The following is an 18,445-nucleotide window of genomic DNA, read 5'->3' as shown; positions in this document are numbered from 1 at the left end:
GTTTACCATTGCAGAGAATAAAGATGGTACAGAATTTCAGATGAGTGAAGGGTACGGCCCTGTGACCTCAGAAAGGCTCCAGGTTGGTGTGAAGGCCAATGGCAGCTCTGTCACAGGCAGGCTGATTGATCCTGAAACTCCATGACACTCATCACAGACTTATACCCGAAGGCCTCACCACAGCTCAATCCAGCCCCTTTTTCTGGAGTTCGTGCCAGGCAATGTTATAAGGACTTATCCTATGCAATTCACTTAACCCACAAGTCCCGCTGCGAGACTGACCTTATTTCTGTAGCTGGTACATGTGGAAACTAAAGCCAGAGAGGCTAAGCAGCTTGTTCTTAACAGTAGTGTTTCAGTACACTGAGCTTCCACAGTGAGCCCAGGAAGCCTGGCACCTCACTTCCCACTGCTGAGTGGCCATCTGCTCTCAGTGTGAGCATTGCATTGTAGGAGCTCATCAGCTGCAGCTAGAAGAGAGAAGGAGCTCTGAAGTGGCTACGGGAGAAATAGTGAGGGCATGATTGCCAGGCAAGACGAGAGGCCATGTCGGTCTGATGGTGCTTCTCCCGGGCCGGATTCCTCAGTATGGTCTGCACAGGCCTTGGTGATCTGGCACCACCTTAAGCCTTCGACTGCATTTCTGCAGCCCTAAAGAGACCTCCAGCTATAGCCAGTTGAAGTAACAGCAGGCTCTGAAGCATATCCTCAACTCTGCTTTCATTTCACAGGTTCTACGATCAGGAACAGAATTCTTTCTCCATCCACTTGACAACCCTGCAGGCTCCTGTGCCATGCCATCTTCCCTGAGGAGCCCCTCTGGCCCCTGTGCCACCTCCAGACCACTCCTTGCTCTGTTTTTAGGACCTCAGACCATAAGACATTGGGCCAAACTGTTGCCTAATTTGTCTTTTCCTCCTACTTTACTCAGATTGTAATGTATCCTAAAGTCCCTAATTCCTGCCTTGGGTGTTATAAGCATTCTGTGCTTTGAAATTGTCTTTCCTTTCTTCCTCTCCTCCTAACCCTGTGTGTTTATGAATGTGTGTGTGTGTGTGTGTGTGTGTGTGATGTTCATGTTCAAAGCAGAGGATTACAGAAAAGGTAGAATGCCTGAATACTTAAATAAATAACCAGAGAACTACATCAAGAAATGAGATCAGAACTCAAGCAGGACAATAAGATGGTCCTGGACACAATCTGGAGACCAAGCATTTGGAAGTAAGACCAAGACTAGCTCCTGGCAGGGCACAGGACAAAGAAGCTTCACAGGCCCTGATTTACTTAAAAAGTATCATGAGGTCTTTCCAAGAGTTACTACTTCCTCTGTGGTCTCCATTCCTTTCTCTCATGAAATTAAATTCTTGAATTTCATAGTCTACAAAGTTCTCTCCAGCTCCCAACCTTGATTCTGCCTTCTGTAATTTTCTCCTGACACATTAACTTGTAAAGGTTTCTTAATATCATTGCACTTAAATGCAAATGCTTCAGGTGCCTATTCCATATCACCTGAACAAGTCCTAGTAGTCTTTTCTGCAACTGTAGGCTGGACCTCAACCCTCCAACCACCTTAACCCCAACTTTTTAAAAATTTCACACATTCCCTGACAATATCACTGCTTCTCTTCTTCATCTCTCTCCTCCCAACTGTGTGTGTGTGTGTGTGTGTGTGTGTGTGTGTGTGTGTGACCATCTATCCTTTCCTTTTTTGCCTGGCTTTTTTTCTCTCAGTTTCTTCCTCAGACTGAACCTGAAAGACTTCAGGCTGTGATGTGGGCATCTCTGTGGGGTACTTTTTTGATGTAGGAGAACCTAGCCCACTATGAGCAGTGCTGTCCTTAGGCTAGTAGGTTTGGGCTACATAAGAAAAGTACCTAACATAAGCCAGGTAGTAAGCCAGTAATTACTGTACCTTTGTGGTTTCTATCTCAAGCTCCTGCCTTAAGCTCCTGCTTTGGTTTGCACCATAATGATGGTCTAGTTAGAGTCATTCTATGAGATGCAATAAGCCATTTCCTCCTCACATTGCTTTTGGTCATGGTGTTTGTCGCAACAGGAAATCAAACTGGAAAGGACACCTCTAACTATTGGTTTGGGAAGAAAAATTGATGAAGGTAGATATACTCAGCATCCCACCTGCTAACACAAAGATCTATGAGATTCAGGGATCTGGTGAGACAGCTTAGCTAAGACCATCCAACAGAGGGGTTGGAGCTACTGTGAGTCCCTGTGATGGTGATGGATGAGCCTGGAGATGCCTACTGCCCATTAGGGAACACAAATGTGGAGTACTCTTTTATTTTCATAAAACAGACAGTAGTACAGAAAGTACAGAAAGTAGAGGATTGATATCTATCTTAGTTAGAATTTCCATTCCTATGAAGAGATATCATGATCAAGGCAACTCTTATAATTGGGGCTGGCTTATAGTTTCAGAGGTTTAGTCCATTATCATCATAGCAGGAAATATGGCAGCATGCAGGCAGACATGGTGCTGGAGAAGGAGCTGAGAGTTCTGCATCAAAGGCAACCAGGAGAGACTGGCATCCTCAGACAGTTAGGAGGAAGTTCTCTTCTGCAATAGGTGGAGCCTGAACATAGGAGGAGACCTCCAAAGCCCACCCCACAATGACACACTTCCTCCAACAAGGCCACACCTCCTATCAGTACCACTCCATATGGGTCAAGCTTTTTCAAACACATTAGTCAATGGGGACCATAGCATAATGCAAAATACATTTAGTTCAACTTGAAAAATCCTCATAGTCACAGTCTCATCAATGTTTAAAAGTTCAAAGTCTCTCCTGAGAATCATGCAATCACTTAACTATAATCCTCTATAACATCAAAATCAGAAGGCAGATCACATATTTCTAATATATATATATACATGTATACATAGATATATTACATATACTATATAATATGTGTGTATATATGTGTGTATATACATATATGTGTGTATATACATATATGTGTGTATATACATATATATGTGTATATATATATACATATGTGTGTGTGTGTGTGTGTGTGTATCATTTGATGATAAACATTACCATTCCAAAACATCATAGAAAGAAAATACTGGAACAAAGCCAGACCAAAACCCAGCTGCTCAAACTGCAAACTCCATGTCCCCACATATGAGGTCAAAGCGCTCTTCAGATCTTCAATTCCTTTCATCCTTGTTGTCTGCTGTTGACAGATCTGACATTCAGCAGCAGCGAACTTCATTCTCTTCTGCTGGTTTCCTTTCCTGTTAGCAGTCTCCCTCAGGAGGTACACCATGGCTCTGGCATCTCTAACATCTTGGAGTATCAAAGGCAATTTTAACTTCACAGCTCTTTTTCCAATATCTGGGATCAACACATGTTCTTCTGGGCTCCGCCAAAGGGCTTGGGTCACATTTCCAGCTCTGCCCTCTGCAGCACTCCAGGATCTGGTTGACCCCACTCTACTGCTGCTGCTGCTGTTCTTGGTGGTCATCTCATGGTACTGACATCTTCAATTTGATGGAGTCCTCCACTGGAACTATGCTTCACCAATAGCCTCTCATAGGCTTCCTTTATAGTTCCAAGCCTCAACTTCTTTGTATAGGCCTGTCAGTCCTGGGACATCAACTGCAACTGAGGTTGTACCTTCACCAATAATCTTTGCTGGCCTCTTACGTTGGCAAGCCTCAGTTACTCTCTATAGCTTATTCATACTTTCAAAACAAGTATCATGTGGGTGATTCTTACATATTTCCAAGTCTATCTGTAGCATGAGGTACAACCTTGGCTATCTCTGGAACACAGCTTCTTTGTGTGCCCAGAAAATACTTCCCAGAAGATTTTACCTCAGTGATGCTGTTCTCGTCTTAATCATTGCTAACTTTTTATCTCCAGCTAACCAGCTTCAATTGCCCAAGTAACCCCTTCTACTCTTGACTCTAAAGCCAGGGCCAAACGACTGAAGCTGCTGAGTTCCATTGCTTGCTGGTACTGGAACATGCCCCCCATCCCTTGTTATATTACATTATCACCAGCTTTCTGTTTTCCAAGTCCTTCACTGCCTAAGCTTGGCTGTCTTGGAACTTGCTCTGTAGATTGACCATGAACCTAGAGATGGTTCTGCATGGCTCTGTTTCCTGAATGCTGGGATTAAATGAATACACTATCACAACTGAACTTAAGCTTTGCTTTACTTGGAATTTGTTCTGTCCCAGGCTGGTCTTGAACTCAGAGATCTACTTGCCTCTGTCTCCTGGGATTAAAGGAGTATACCACCATACCTAGACCTAAGCTTTTTATTATAGATCCTAATGACGTTGAAAACTGAGAATAGCCATCACAATCCATGCCCTGTCAATTTGACACATAATCAAATCTCCTTTTGTCCAAATGAAAACAATAACCAAGTTATAATAACACCTAACATGGTAAAAATCTCCCTCTTACAACTGCAAATGCATGAGTTTAGCTGGGTGGGATCTTGCTCTGAGGTCACCACTCCCTTAATTCCATTTAATATCTATCCTTGAACACAGGATTTACCCTCATCCCATTTCCAGGTGCCCCTTTACTCTGTGGACCATACATTTTTTTTATTTTTCCTTACCAAGCTTGCTACACCTGATCAAAATGCTCTTCATGAGAGTAAACTAGAGGACAAAATCTATGCTGGGCTTTTTTGATACTTTCTTTATCAATTCAATTAATATAAATCTCTTTACCTTAGCCCCAGGCAGACTCTTTGGACAAGAGAAAAAACCAGCAACATCCTTCCTCAAAACATCCTAAGAACGATTTTAAGTTCAAATCACCTCAGCAGCAATGTCTTCCATAGTCCTACTAGTATAGCCTATTATGGTCTACTTAAAACATTCCATAGTTCTTAAAATCCAAAGTCCTAAAATCCCATGCCTCCAAATAAAAGCATGGTCAGGCCTATCACAGCAATACCCTACTCCAGGTACCAACTTCTGTCTTAGTTAGGGTTTCTATTGCTATGAAGAGACACCATGACCAAGGCAACTCTTATCAAAGCAAACATTTAATTGAGGCTGGCTTATAATTTCATAGGTTTAGACCACTATCATCATAGCAGGAAGCATGGCAGCATGCAGGCAGACATGGTGCTGGAGAAGGAGCTGAGAGTTCTACATCTTGATTCTAAAGCAACCGGGAAAGACTGGCATCCTCAGGCAGTTAGGGGGAAGCTCTCTTCTGCAATGGGTAAAGCCTGGGCATAGGAGGAGACCTCCTGAAGTTTCTGATCCTACAAGTGCTGCAATAACTGGACTGTGCCACCACACATGACTTAAGGTAATTTCATATTAATAGAAAGAGGATAAATGATTGATATATTATTTATGATTCGTGGTTAGATAGACCCTCTCAATATATGATTACATATAAAATGATCCTTCAGTTAAACTGTTATATTTTACATATATTCATGCATGTGATTTAATTGAAGTTTAATTTATATATCATAAGATTCATGCATTTGAAGCCTTAAGGTGATTTTATGTAAGTCTAGTAGGTTAGTGGGATTGTAGACCCATTACTGCATTCCAATATTAGAATTTTCCATCTCTTTTTAAGTAACCTAGCACCCATTTGTGGACATCCATCATCCCCCCCCCAATAGATCTGAATAACTATTTACTTTCTGTCTGTTTTAGAACACATTTTTCTGTTCTAGACATAACATCATATATATACATATATATATGTATATATATGTATATATGTGTGTGTGTATATAAAAATATATGTGTGTGTGTATTTGCATATATGTGTGTGACACACACACACACACACACACACACACACACACATATATATATATATATATATATATATATATATATATATATATATGATGCAGGGATTTTTAAAGGTACTTTCATTCAGTCCAATGTTCTCTAATTCTCAAGGTTTTTCTATGTTCTGGCATCATATATTGATACTTATTAATCATGCATTGATTACTTGTTATGAACAAACAAGATCCTAGTCTGTGGATATGCCTTGTCATATTTTTTCATCTGCTAATGATTATTGGGATTGTTTTCAAATGGAGACTATTATGAATGTTTTCATATGGAGACTGATAAATATGCTGCATTTGCAACTACCTACACAGCCTTGAGATTGACCTGACTGGGGTGACAGGAAATGACAAAATGATAGACACATACAGAAAAGATGGTGGATAATGAGCTCTGAAGGAATTGCACCAACCACAACCCAGAAACTCATCATATGTATTGTGTAAGCACAAAAGAGGTAGAAGGGACTTAGCTAATCACAGTAGGGGTCTCCACAGCGGAGCAGTCTTATGCTGCATTCATCTGAGAGGAGGGGGCTGTGGTTCATACTTCCTGCACATGCTGTAGACATATGTTCTTGGACCAGGAGAAGACCTTGCCATTCCCAGGGGTTTAAAGCATTGGGGTTTTTTAGTTGGCCATGCTAATAATGTCAATAAAACACATCCAATTAGGACTTCATCTATTTCCCACTTGTTTGTGTGAGTTTCACTGTGGATGCTTATTTTCATGTATCTTGGTAACTTAATATTTTAAAACAGAGTAAAAGTGTAACAGAGCTTACAGGTGCTTTAAAATTCTTAAAAATATTGATTGTTAACTGCAGGATTATTTCTGGTTATCTTTTTTTTTTTCATTTTTCTTATGTAAGATGTATCACTTAAGTTTTCTCATCTTTTTCAGATAAGTCCTCCACAAAGTATTTGGATAATGTAATGCCTCACGTTGCCCTTGAGTAATCTCAATAATCCATTCCAGATAGTTTGGGTATTATCTCAAAACAGTTAACAGTGTGTTCATCCACATGTCTAGCCTCCCCCTTTGCTCATTCACTTGCACTAAGATAAAAAAGTACATTCCTGTAAGGATAAAATAGACCACAAATTGAATGAATCTAGGTTTCTTACTTTACAAATAAACATAATTTTAACTGTAAAACTCCTGATGTGGATAATTTTCACATTTTTATTATTAGTTTGGATATCGTCTACTGTCATGAATCATAATGTAGATATCCAATATGCAAGGAGTTGTGACCCACAGGTTGAGAACCAGTGTCCCAGTTGGCTACAGCATAGAACCAGAGTTACCAAGAAGGCTCTGGCTATCTAGTTTTCTTTTGTTTAGCTAGTCTATTACCAGCTTTCTATTTGCCAATGACCCACCGTGGGACAGAGAGTCCAAGAAACACTGGATCATTGTTCTATTCAATGGTACTCTACTCTCAACGTTAACCTCCAGTGCTCTTTTGTGGTATATTTGGCCCTTCATTCATCAATCTATAACTAAGAAAAGATAACCCAAACCTCAAACTGACCCAAATTCAATATATACAAGCCCTGATTTCCCCAGAGCATGAATAACTTTCCAGCATTAAGTTCTTAAAATAAAGATTTCCAAATTGATGTCTAAATGCCCTGAATGTTTTTCTTGAAGGAAGAAAAGTGCTTGCTACATTGGGATGAAGACAGAATCCCTAATTAAGTTCTATAAAGTGCATGGTTTTGATATTTTTTGCTACCTTTGATTACAGTTAAAGGATTGCACTTGATCACCCTGGCAGATGCAAGAAGAAGTAGATTTGATTTTGTTTCCTTCTATTTTATAGTGACTAATTATTAGAACTCACAAAATTATCTAAATTGCTATGCCTCCTATTGCATGTATCACACTTCATCAAACCACAAGCAGTTTCATTGGAACAGAGAATAGAGACTTAATAATCCTGGGCAATTTCCCATTCACTAGCTTACTACTTAGTACTAGTTGATCTTGAGATAAAAAAAAAACAAAACAAAACAAAAAAAAAAAACAAAAAAAAATTTCAGTCTCAGTCTGCCCTTCTGGAGAATGGATATAATACCAGAAACTCTCCCTGATCTGGTGTCTTCAGTTTTGAATGGGAGTCACAAATCTTAATTGTAATTTGTTAAATAGGATGATCATATATAATTGATAGCATTACTGTGCTGGATAGTCTCATGTCAACCTGACACAAGCTAAAGTCATCTGAGAGAAGGGAACTTCAAATTAAGAAAAGGCTGCAGGCAAGCCTGTAGGGCATTTTCTTAGTTAATGATTGATAGGGGAGGTTCCTGCCCATTATAGGTGTGACCATCCCTGAGCTGGCCGTCTGGGTTCTATAGGAAAGCAAGCTGATAAAACGACGAGGAGCAAATCAGTAAGCAGCACCCATCCAGGGACTGTGCGTCAACTCCTGCCTCTAGGTTCCAGGCATTTTAAAGTTCCTGTCCTGACTTTCTTCAATGATGAACAGTTTTGTGGAAATGTAAGCCCATTAAACCCTCTCTTCCCCAGTTGCTATGGTGATGGTGTTTCATCACAACAATAAAAACACTGATCAAGAAGATAACTACCCTTCTCAAAGCTGTACAAATCCAGGGCCTAGAGGTCTTGCTTATTCTGAAGCATAGCCCTTCTTTAGGAAAAAACTTTCATGAGCAGCTACTAATTCAAATGCTCCTGAGCAGAATCCTTGAAGCAGTCATGCATCCTGCTGGTAATGAAAGCAGAAGCTATAAGCTATACACTTTATAAAATACAAAGTTATTATATTTGAAACTGCTATGCTATGTGTGCTTTAAAATGTGAAATAATTCCCTTCTGTTAGCTTTTATCCTTCCTTAAGTATTTCAAGTACCTACTTAAAGTGGACACTTGACTAAATACTAGATAGTTATTAGGAAAGTAGACATTGCCAAGGGGTTGCTACAGACTAGTTGAAGCTTTAAACACACATATGTTCAACTACTACAGAGACTGATACGTTAAGACATGGATAGGATGGGGCCTTCTAGGAGCTTAGAGGAGGCATACACAGGTTATGACTCAGTAGTTAAGAGCACATACTGTCTTTCAGAGGGCCAAGGTTTATTTCTCAGTGCCCACATCCTAATGCGTCTCCAGCTCTAGAGCATCCAAGGCCATCTTCTGCCTACCACTAGCTTCTGTACACATATTACACACACACACACACACACACACACACACACACACACACACACACACATGCACAAACACGTACATGCCACGAGCAAGCAAAAATCTTAAAACAAAACAAAGCAACAACAACAGAACCAGAAAAAGAAACAATTGGTCAAATGAGACCTAAAACAGTAGTAGTATCAATGTGAAGAAGTGATGAAGCAGTGAACTGCACTCCAGGCAAAGTATCTAGTATGCACACAAAGACAGCCCTGGGAGACCATAGTAGAATCAGGGATTTCCAAAGAGTTCCTTGAAGCTAGCATAGAATGTGGCAGAAATAAGAAAAAGATGATCATATGCAGACAGAGGCAATAGAAGTGACAAATTTTGGGTTAAAATGGCAAGAAGATTATACAAAGAAAAGAACAGAACAAAGCTGGGACATGTGGCAGGACAGCAGGCAGTCTGTCCTGGGTGTTGCTGATACTGTTCCCTGATGGAGTCTGGAATACAAGGTGAACTTCTCAGAGCTTTGCTCAAGGTATATGTCCTAAGAGAAGATGCTAACATGCAAATTCATTTCACACATCTACTGGCTTCTGAGTGCCTCATCACCTGAAGGTACATACACATATATGACATAGAAGTCAGCAGAATTCAGTACTCTGGGTTGATGGGTAAAGGAATGCTGGACCTCAACACAAAATTTGTACCAAACAATTTATTAGGCAGTCATCCTTTAGCCCATTAGACCTCTACTTCTGCTTTCTCAAACTAGACTACACCAGTCTCAGGTACAGACCCACAGAGGAGAGAAGCCTGAAGACATCCTGAATTAAGGCAGAAATGAAATATGACACTCATTTCTTTAGTGGGAATGGAATTAACCAGGACCCACATGGATAGGGTAAAATAAAAGATCAAACATTTTATAGAAGCAGATGATTACTCATTAGAAGACAGGTAAGTATCAAACAAAACAGCTATGAGGTTTACTTAAGATATATTTATGATAACACTTGGGAGAGAAGGGCAAGCAGGCCTCTGTGAATATGAGACCCCCTGATCTACATAGTGGATTCTAGGACAGTCACAGCTATGTAGAGAGACCCTGCCTCAAAACAAAACTTTCTCTCTCTCTCTCTCTCTCTCTCTCTCTCTCTCTCTCTCTCTCTCTCTCTCTCTCTCTCTCTCTCTCTCTCTCTCTCTCTCTCTCTCTCTCTGTGTGTGTGTGTGTGTACACAGTTATTGTGCAGTGTTTGCCCTTGTAGCAAGTGAACTGGGCTCTGACAACAGAAGCAGGAAATAAATTATTATGATTATAATGATAATGATATTGACTAACTCTTAGAGTCTACAGTATGCCATAAAGTTATTTAGCTGACCAATGGGGACACTCCTGACACACCTGCTGCCTGTAGATATCACTGTAAACTCTGAAGTCCAAGTACTAGGTGCTACCTAGAAAAAGAAGCATTTCTGCTGTTTCCTTGAGCATTAATTTGGCCCATGCCTGGAGTAGATGAGCTCACTTTACAGCAGCAGAGAGTTCTATGCCTGTTGAGTCTGATTCTGCCTTTAAGTTGGATGCTAGGGGAAACTCCTGTGCACATACAGTCTAAGGACCACTAACTTAGGATGTACCATATGGACGAAGATGGAAATTATTAAGAACTCAGGATATGCGAACTGATCACATAGGATCTCTGTATCTCGATGTCTCTTAACTGTTTTTGCTAGGTAACAGTAGTAGCTGCAGTCATGGAAGTAGCATTAGTTATACTGTATGGTGAGCTCCTGAAGGTCTCGTGGTGTTATTACCCAATGGTAATATGCATCAATAAGTAGGTGATTGATCATTTGTCTTAGGTTTTGGGCAGGTCCTAAGGGGATGCTAGAGCGTATCATTTTTTTCTTTTCTCTCCCCAGTGCTTATATTCCCAAGGTAGGGATGTGTGTGTGTGTGTGTGTGTGTGTATGTGTGTGCCCCTGTGTGTGAGTGTGTGTGAGTGTGTGCCTAGGTATGCCTGTGTGGCTACTTCCTTGCATTTGTTTAGCATAACAAGACAGTGAGTATCAATAGTTCTAAGAGGTTAAAAAAAAGGAAAATCTTTAGACAATATTAATGTTTTCACTTCTTATGGTTTACTTGTGCGTCTGTGTGCATATGTATATGTCCATGACTGTGAGTACATTCATCTACATGCAGTTGAGAAAAAGTGTCTGCCACAGCAAGAGAGTGTTGGACCCCCTAGACCTGGAATTTCAAGTGGTTATATGAGCCCCCAAATGTGGGTGCGATGAATCAAACTCTGGTATTCTGCAAGAACAATAGTACTATACTCTTAGTTCCTCAGACATCTCTCCTGACTCTCAAAGACTTGTTTTTTTTAACTACAATATTTATTGATTTATTTACTTTTCTTACATATTTTGCTTCTGTGGTTCCCTGCATTTCCTTTTGGAACTGATACATTAAAGTCATAAATTGTTTCACACTCACACATACTCACATACACACACACACAGAAGCATACACAGGAGCAAAATCACACACAGGTACATACATACACTCTCACACACACACTCATACACACACTCCCACACACACATGCATACACCCACACAGGCATACACATGTACACACTCACACACAGGGGCACAAACAAATACCTACCCACACACACCCACACCCCCCCACACACACTCCTACCTTGGGAATGTTAGTTACTTTCTTGGTTCTAGAGAAATAGTTCAAGAAATAGAGAAAGTTAGAAAAAAATGAATTTGGATTGAGAGATTTCTAAAGCCCTGACCAAGTCTTGCCTTCTATAATTCTAAACTGACACTGAAGTCACACTTTGGTTTCAGAAGCTTCTGATGCCATTGTTGAAGCATTATAGTGCCAGAGCGCCACGATTACTATTACAAGGCTTAGCAAGTTTTACAGAGTTCAGTCTGAGTCTGTCTCGGGTCTCACATCATTGCTGTCCTACAGAGTTAGTCTTTTCTTTTGGGGAAGACTAAAAGCCAAAGGTTTTCTCTATGAGCTGTTGGCCTTCTCAAGTGAAGACATGCCTTATGCAGCCACAGCTGTCCCCAATTAACCTCTGTCTTGCGGGCCAAGCTGCAAGCAGGCATGACTTAGCAAGCCCAGCTTCTAAAGGAGCCCCTCCTTGTGACAAGCAATCACTAATTACATTTTCTCAGGCAGCAGTTGAAAGTTTAGAAAAGCTCTACTTTCTTTACAGTGTGTGTCTCTGGTTCCAATTAAATGACCCACTTTTAACACATTCAGTGAAAAGAATATTGAAACTCTACTCTGTTTCTATCTATTGCACAGCTATATTACAAACTGTATAGGGTGCACATCACAAAACCTACCGTCCATGCAACCATGGATGTCCAACATTTATTTACAATGTTCTGATTGAATGTTTTGACATATCTATATGGTCTTCCTATCAATGACTGCTGAGTTGGGTTTCTAATGTGTTGTAGTTAGAAGTATCAAGAAAGGCTTTGGAGGGGCCTCAGCCAATCAGAGCCTGCACTAGTCTTTGCAGAGGGCCAGAGTTGGTTCACAGAACCCATATCAGATAGCTCACAACTTTCTATAGCTCCAGCTCCAGGGAAATCCGATGCCCTTGTCTTCTGTGGGTATGTATACTCATGTGCACATATACACATGAGTGTGGTTTTTAACCTTTTGTAAAAGGAGTATCACTAATATTGTTCACCTTATTATAGTCAGTAATGCTGAGTCTGATAATTAAAAACATTGCACAGACATGGTTTGGTTATTTTTACCATAGGTGATCATCTGCGTTATCGTGTATTACCCCAGTTGCCTAAGGGGGAAGGGGACCTCATTTTGCTTTCTCTGTATAGCTATATGGCTTCCCACCAGAAATACTCCCCTACCCTTCAGCACGCACAGAACTGTTCTAATACTTTACATTTTCATTTTTCTTTATTTTTCAATTCTACTACACTTAAACTTTTCTACTTTAACTTGATTTTTCTATGAATGTCACCCCTAGGAAGACTGAATCAGAATGTTAGTGACATCTACGCAGTTGGTCGTCCTTGTCCTTATCCACAGCCAATCAATTATAGATAAAATTATTTGAATTTTTAAAAGTACAAGTACTTAACATTTACAAACCTTTTCCATTGCCAGTCTCTAAACAACATAGTATAATAACTATTTGCATAGCATTTAAATGTCTTAGGCATTACGAGTAATTTAGAGATTTAAAGTGCTTGGGAGGATATAGGTAGCTTAGATGCAAATATCATGCCATTATAGGTAAGGGACTTGAGCATTTATATTGTTTGCTATCTGTGAGAAATTTTGGACCTAATCTCCTATGTATAGTTTTAGTACTATAAAATGCCATGCGGATCCTACGTAAGGCAAGGCCATCTGTGCTAAAGGATTGCTATGCTTAAGTCACATTTCCCCCCAAAAAGGGATGTGCAGAGTGATTAAGAGCCAGAAGTCATAGGTTATTAAACAAAAATCCCAGCGCCGGGGGTGGGATCTCTTCTTATGAGTTGTTGATCAGGGAGATCATAGAGGCCCTCAAAACATGACAGGTTTTGCCATTCTTCTTGGTTATCCACAGGAACTAAACGGTTAGACCACAGACCTAGAAGGCATGATATAGAAAAAGCAGACTGAAACCGGAGTGAAATTTTCCTTTTTGCCAACTAGCTCTTGTGGAGGGCTGGTGCAGACTGCTGGAGGAGAAATGGCATCTGTGGCCCTGCCCAGATGGAAACGTTATGACCCCTGAGGTCATCCTGCCAAGCAAGCTATGCCCACCTGTGCAATGCTGGCACTAAGCTTAGGTGAGTAGCAGTTTTCTGACTAGATGATAGCCCTACTGCACACTGGGCAGAGATTTATTTCTTATTACTGTAACTCTGATCCAAAAGCCATGGTATGGGAGAACCCACACCTTAACAAGGAGCAGAATACTGTTATTTAAATAAGTTGGTGTACTGTCAGGCTGCCCTCTAAACATTTTTTTTTTTTTTTGTACAAATTCTACTCTCAGCTTTAATGAGAGAGGCCTTTCTTCCAGGGACTGGTGGAGAATGAAGAAACTCATTGCTGTAACAAGGCACTAAACGATCAGTAAGTGAATACACATCCCTAACAGGACACGTCTATTCTTCCCTCTGCAGCTAAGGGAACATTGCAGAAGAGGAAGAGAGACTATCAGATCTAGAAGAGAGCTAAATGTCATCTCTTGGGCAATACACAGCAACTGCAATTTCAGACTCATAGCCGCTGCAGACCTGTGTTGAGTCCGCGCAAGAGTGGACCTAGCAACAGTCAGGCCTGGATGGGAACGAATAAGAGACCCCACTGCTCACTGCTGAATTATTTGCTACTGACTGATGGATTCAGGTGTAGGGAAGTAAGTGTCTTGAGTTTTGATCCCACCAGTGATCCCAAGAGGCTCCAGTGGATACGTCTAATCCAGCGGACACATACCTTACCATGGTTAAACTAAACGGGGCATAAAACAAATCAAAATGTCATGAAAGAGACAGGCAGTGGAAAGGGAGGGCTCATGGGGGAGGAAGAATATAATAAGAGAGGGTGTCAAGGACAGAGTAATCAGAATATATTATATATAGACTCACGGAATTGTCAAATAACAATATTAACTCATCAATACAAATTAGGTTTTAAAAATAGCCACGTATCATGGGACTTGCCTTTGGTCCCAGCTTTCAGGAGGTAGGGGCAAGTGGATCTCTGTGACACTGAGGCTAGCCTGGTCTACATAGTGAGTTCAAGGCCAGCCAAGACTGTATAGTGAGACCCTGTCTTAAAACAAAGTTATGATAAAATTAAACTAAAAGGGGGACCTAGCCTTACACATATAGTAGTATCATAACGCCTGTAATCCCTGCAGTTAAGAAGCTAGGTGGAGAGTAGAGATTGTGATTCAAAGATATCTTAAGGATTTTTGTTTGTTTGTTTTCAGGGTTTGTTTGCTTGTTTTGTTTGTTTTTGGTTAACCTTATCTAAAACCAAACCAATCAACAACCAATGAAACTATGATGTTGTGTAAATGCTCAGCCCAGGGAGTGGCACTATTAGAAGGTGTGGCCCTGTTCGAGTAGGTGTGGCCTTTTGAAATAGGTGTGGCACTATGGGTGTGGGCTTTAAGAACCTCATCCTAGCTGCCTGAAAGAGAGTATTCTGCTAGCAGCCTTCAGATGAAGATGTAGAACTCTCAGCTCCTCCTGCACCATGCCTGCCTGGATGCTGCTATGTTCCTACCTTGATGATAGTGGACTGAACTTCTGAACCTGTAAGCCAGCCCCAGTTGAATGTTGTCCTTTATAAGAGTTGCCTTGGTTATGGTGTCTGTTCACAGCAGTACTATGAACCTTAAGACAAAAACCAAATGAACAACAATCAAACAAACAAAAAAGTACTAGCCTAAACCTGACTGGCTGCCTATGCTAACATTTCAGCTCCACCACTTGACTTTTGACCTTTGACAACTCCCTTAACTACTTTGAACTTGTCAGTGCAGATATAAGAGTTCCTGTCTCACAAGCCTATCATGAGCATACATAAGCACTAGGCGTGCCTAACAGTTGTGTTCTGTAGATGGTGCCATTCCATCTGGTAGGATCATGGAATGAAAAAAGGGGAAAGCAACTCAAACACCAGCATTCACTTCTTTCTACTGCTTGGCTGCAGATGCGATGTGACCAGCCACTTCATATTCTTGCTGCCATGACTTCCCTACCATGAAGGACTGTGCACCTTCAAACTGTGAGCCAAGACAAGCTTGTGCTCCTTTAAGTTGCTATTCTCTACTTGTAGTGAGAAAGATAACTAATGCATCAAGGCAGGGCGAGACATAAGCAAGCTCTCAGCAAGGACTAGAGAAGATTTGAATTTATTTTCACTTTCTTTATGACTTGCATATGTTTTGTTTCACAAATTGCTTCTTTTAAATAACATACTGCACATTGTTGAAATATCAGGAAATAAAAATAACAAATTTAATCTTTAAGCAAAAGTTGGCATTAATTTGGGCAATCATACATTTACTTAGGTGGCAATGATAATCTTACCTGCCCCATATATACATACCTTCACAATAGGACTTGGCTATTTTTTTCTCATAAAGAATTGGAGTTTACTGATTGTTTAAAATCTGGACTAACCTTGTGTTGGTCAATAGAGGAGGACAGCAGAAGTGACATGACCCACTTCTAATTAGATAATGAGGAGATGTGTGGCCTCTCCTTCTAGTCTGAACTAGGAGAAGACTAGTTGAGATATATACAAAACACACACACACACACACACACACACACACACACACACACACATACACACACATAATTCAATCATCATGTGAAAAAATCTGAACCCGATTGCTAAGTGCCAGAGACATATTATATAGATGGCAGAATCAGTCAGCCAAAAACTGACCTACTGACTGTAGCTCTCTGAACACACCAAGGCAAGTTCACCAGAAGAGCTATGCAGCTTATCCCAGCTCAAATCAGCAACCAAGGAATAGTGGGGTGATAATTATTTCATGCCACTCAGCTTCACATCGTTTGTTACATACAAAATGCTAACTGATACACATGCATATATACTGCATGTCATTGAAGACCCTTTAGTCTGGTGAAATTATCTGGGCTATTAACAAGCTTCCTGGATTTTTTTTAAAAAAAAAGAGTCTGGAACGAAAAGGGTCATTACGAACTCGCCACAGAAAAGCATAGAAGGCCAGTGCTTTCATGGAAGCTATTTTGGCTTTTGGCAGGGATGTTACAACTCGATGCTCCGGACTCTGGATGTGCTTTTCAATGTACTTCATAATAACCTCTACATTTACAGCTCATTTTATATCTTACCAACTACTTTCAAACACAAAGCCACTTATGGTTTGAAAGTAAAAATTATTAGAGCTGGTCATTACTGATGAAAAAGGTCCCACGGAGCTGAGTGCCCAAGACATGTGACTTCCCCGTGGACCAAACCACAGAATGAAAGGAGGCCTGCCAGCTCTTTAACAGAACCAAGATGGCATAAACCTGTGGAGCCAATCTGAGGACATGATGAAGGCCCTGGACCAGAACCCTCCTGATGCAGAGGTACTCAAGGTTTTGGAAGCCCCAAGAGTGATGAAATGAATGTCAAGTGATGGACGTTGAGCACGTTCTATCCATGCTGCAGACTGTGGCAAAGAACAAGGGCCAAGTAACCCATGAAGATTAGGTTGGAGGCCTTCATGTATTTGTGAAGGAAGGGAATAGAACCTGTCATGGGTGCTGAAATCTATCATGTCCTTGTCATGTTAGGGGAGAAGACGACACAGGAAGAAGTACAAATGCTGGTGGCAGGGCATGAGGACAGCAATGGTGGTATAGACTATGAAGAGCTTTGTCCAGATGGTGCTGAATGGCTGAGTTCATTTCAGTATCCCGAGTTTGTGCCTTGCTCAGTGTGAGATTTCTGTGGTCCCAGAGACTGCGCATGCTCCCTCACCTCAGCACCTTGCCTGTCACGACTCTTGGATGATGTTCGTCCTCACCAAATAAATTTGCTTTCTTTGTGCAGAGAGAGAGAGAGAGAGAGAGAGAGAGAGAGAGAGAGAGAGAGAGAGAGAGAGAGAAGGGGTGGGGGTGGTGGGTGGAGGTGGGGGTGGGGAGAAAGAACAAGGCCCTAAGATCAGGTGTTTACCAAGTTGCTATCACAGAATTAAAAATGAATGACCTTAGGGTCATTACCACAACCTTCTGTGTTACCTGTTTTTAAATTGAGATTTCATTTTAAAGAATGTGTAAAATTATGGCAACTCAAACTATTCATTCACAGAAACTATAGTACTGAAACTAATGTACCCCCTGCCCTCCGCACACATAGAAAAGCAGCTTTTGTCCCTCACTGCTGGCTCTAACGCTCTAACACAGCCTCTATTTCCTGGTGGTGAACTTGGGTCTGGGGTGAGCCAGCCTGTCAGTATCCTAACACAGGTCTAATCAACATCTTCAACCTTGGTGTGTGTGATCCTAAAGCTCTGTTACAGCTTAAGCCACAGGTAGATTATACACTATATATATATATATATATATATATATATATATATATATATGCGCCTTTGTTACCATGGTCACCATAAACAGATTCATGGCTAATTTTAGAGACTGAAATGGTCTATGTTTTGATATTCTTATATAAATCGTTGTGCACTAGTATTAAAAAAGCATTGGCTCCCTTCCATCAGTAACTCACAGAAGAGAGAGACAAGTTTGTCCTTGTAACTCCGGAGGGATAGAAATATATTCAAAAGCTAGAGGTATCTGAAGGCAGATTATAGCTTAAGTAACATAATAATACCAATAGTCTAATCATTCTACAACTGGTAGGTAGCTCCATGTGCGGTGTGAGAGCAC

General features: G+C 40.8%; 1 pseudogene; it reads left to right on the top strand.

Annotated features, from left to right (window-relative positions):
• The first annotated feature begins 17,107 nt into the window (after positions 1-17,107).
• On the top strand, positions 17,108-17,499 carry LOC117718121 (myosin light polypeptide 6 pseudogene; annotated as a pseudogene).
• The last annotated feature ends 946 nt before the right edge of the window (positions 17,500-18,445 follow it).

The sequence above is a fragment of the Arvicanthis niloticus genome, chromosome 12 (assembly GCF_011762505.2).
Source record: "Arvicanthis niloticus isolate mArvNil1 chromosome 12, mArvNil1.pat.X, whole genome shotgun sequence".
Taxonomy (NCBI): Eukaryota; Metazoa; Chordata; class Mammalia; order Rodentia; family Muridae; genus Arvicanthis; species Arvicanthis niloticus.
This window is presented reverse-complemented; position numbering and strand designations above follow the sequence as displayed.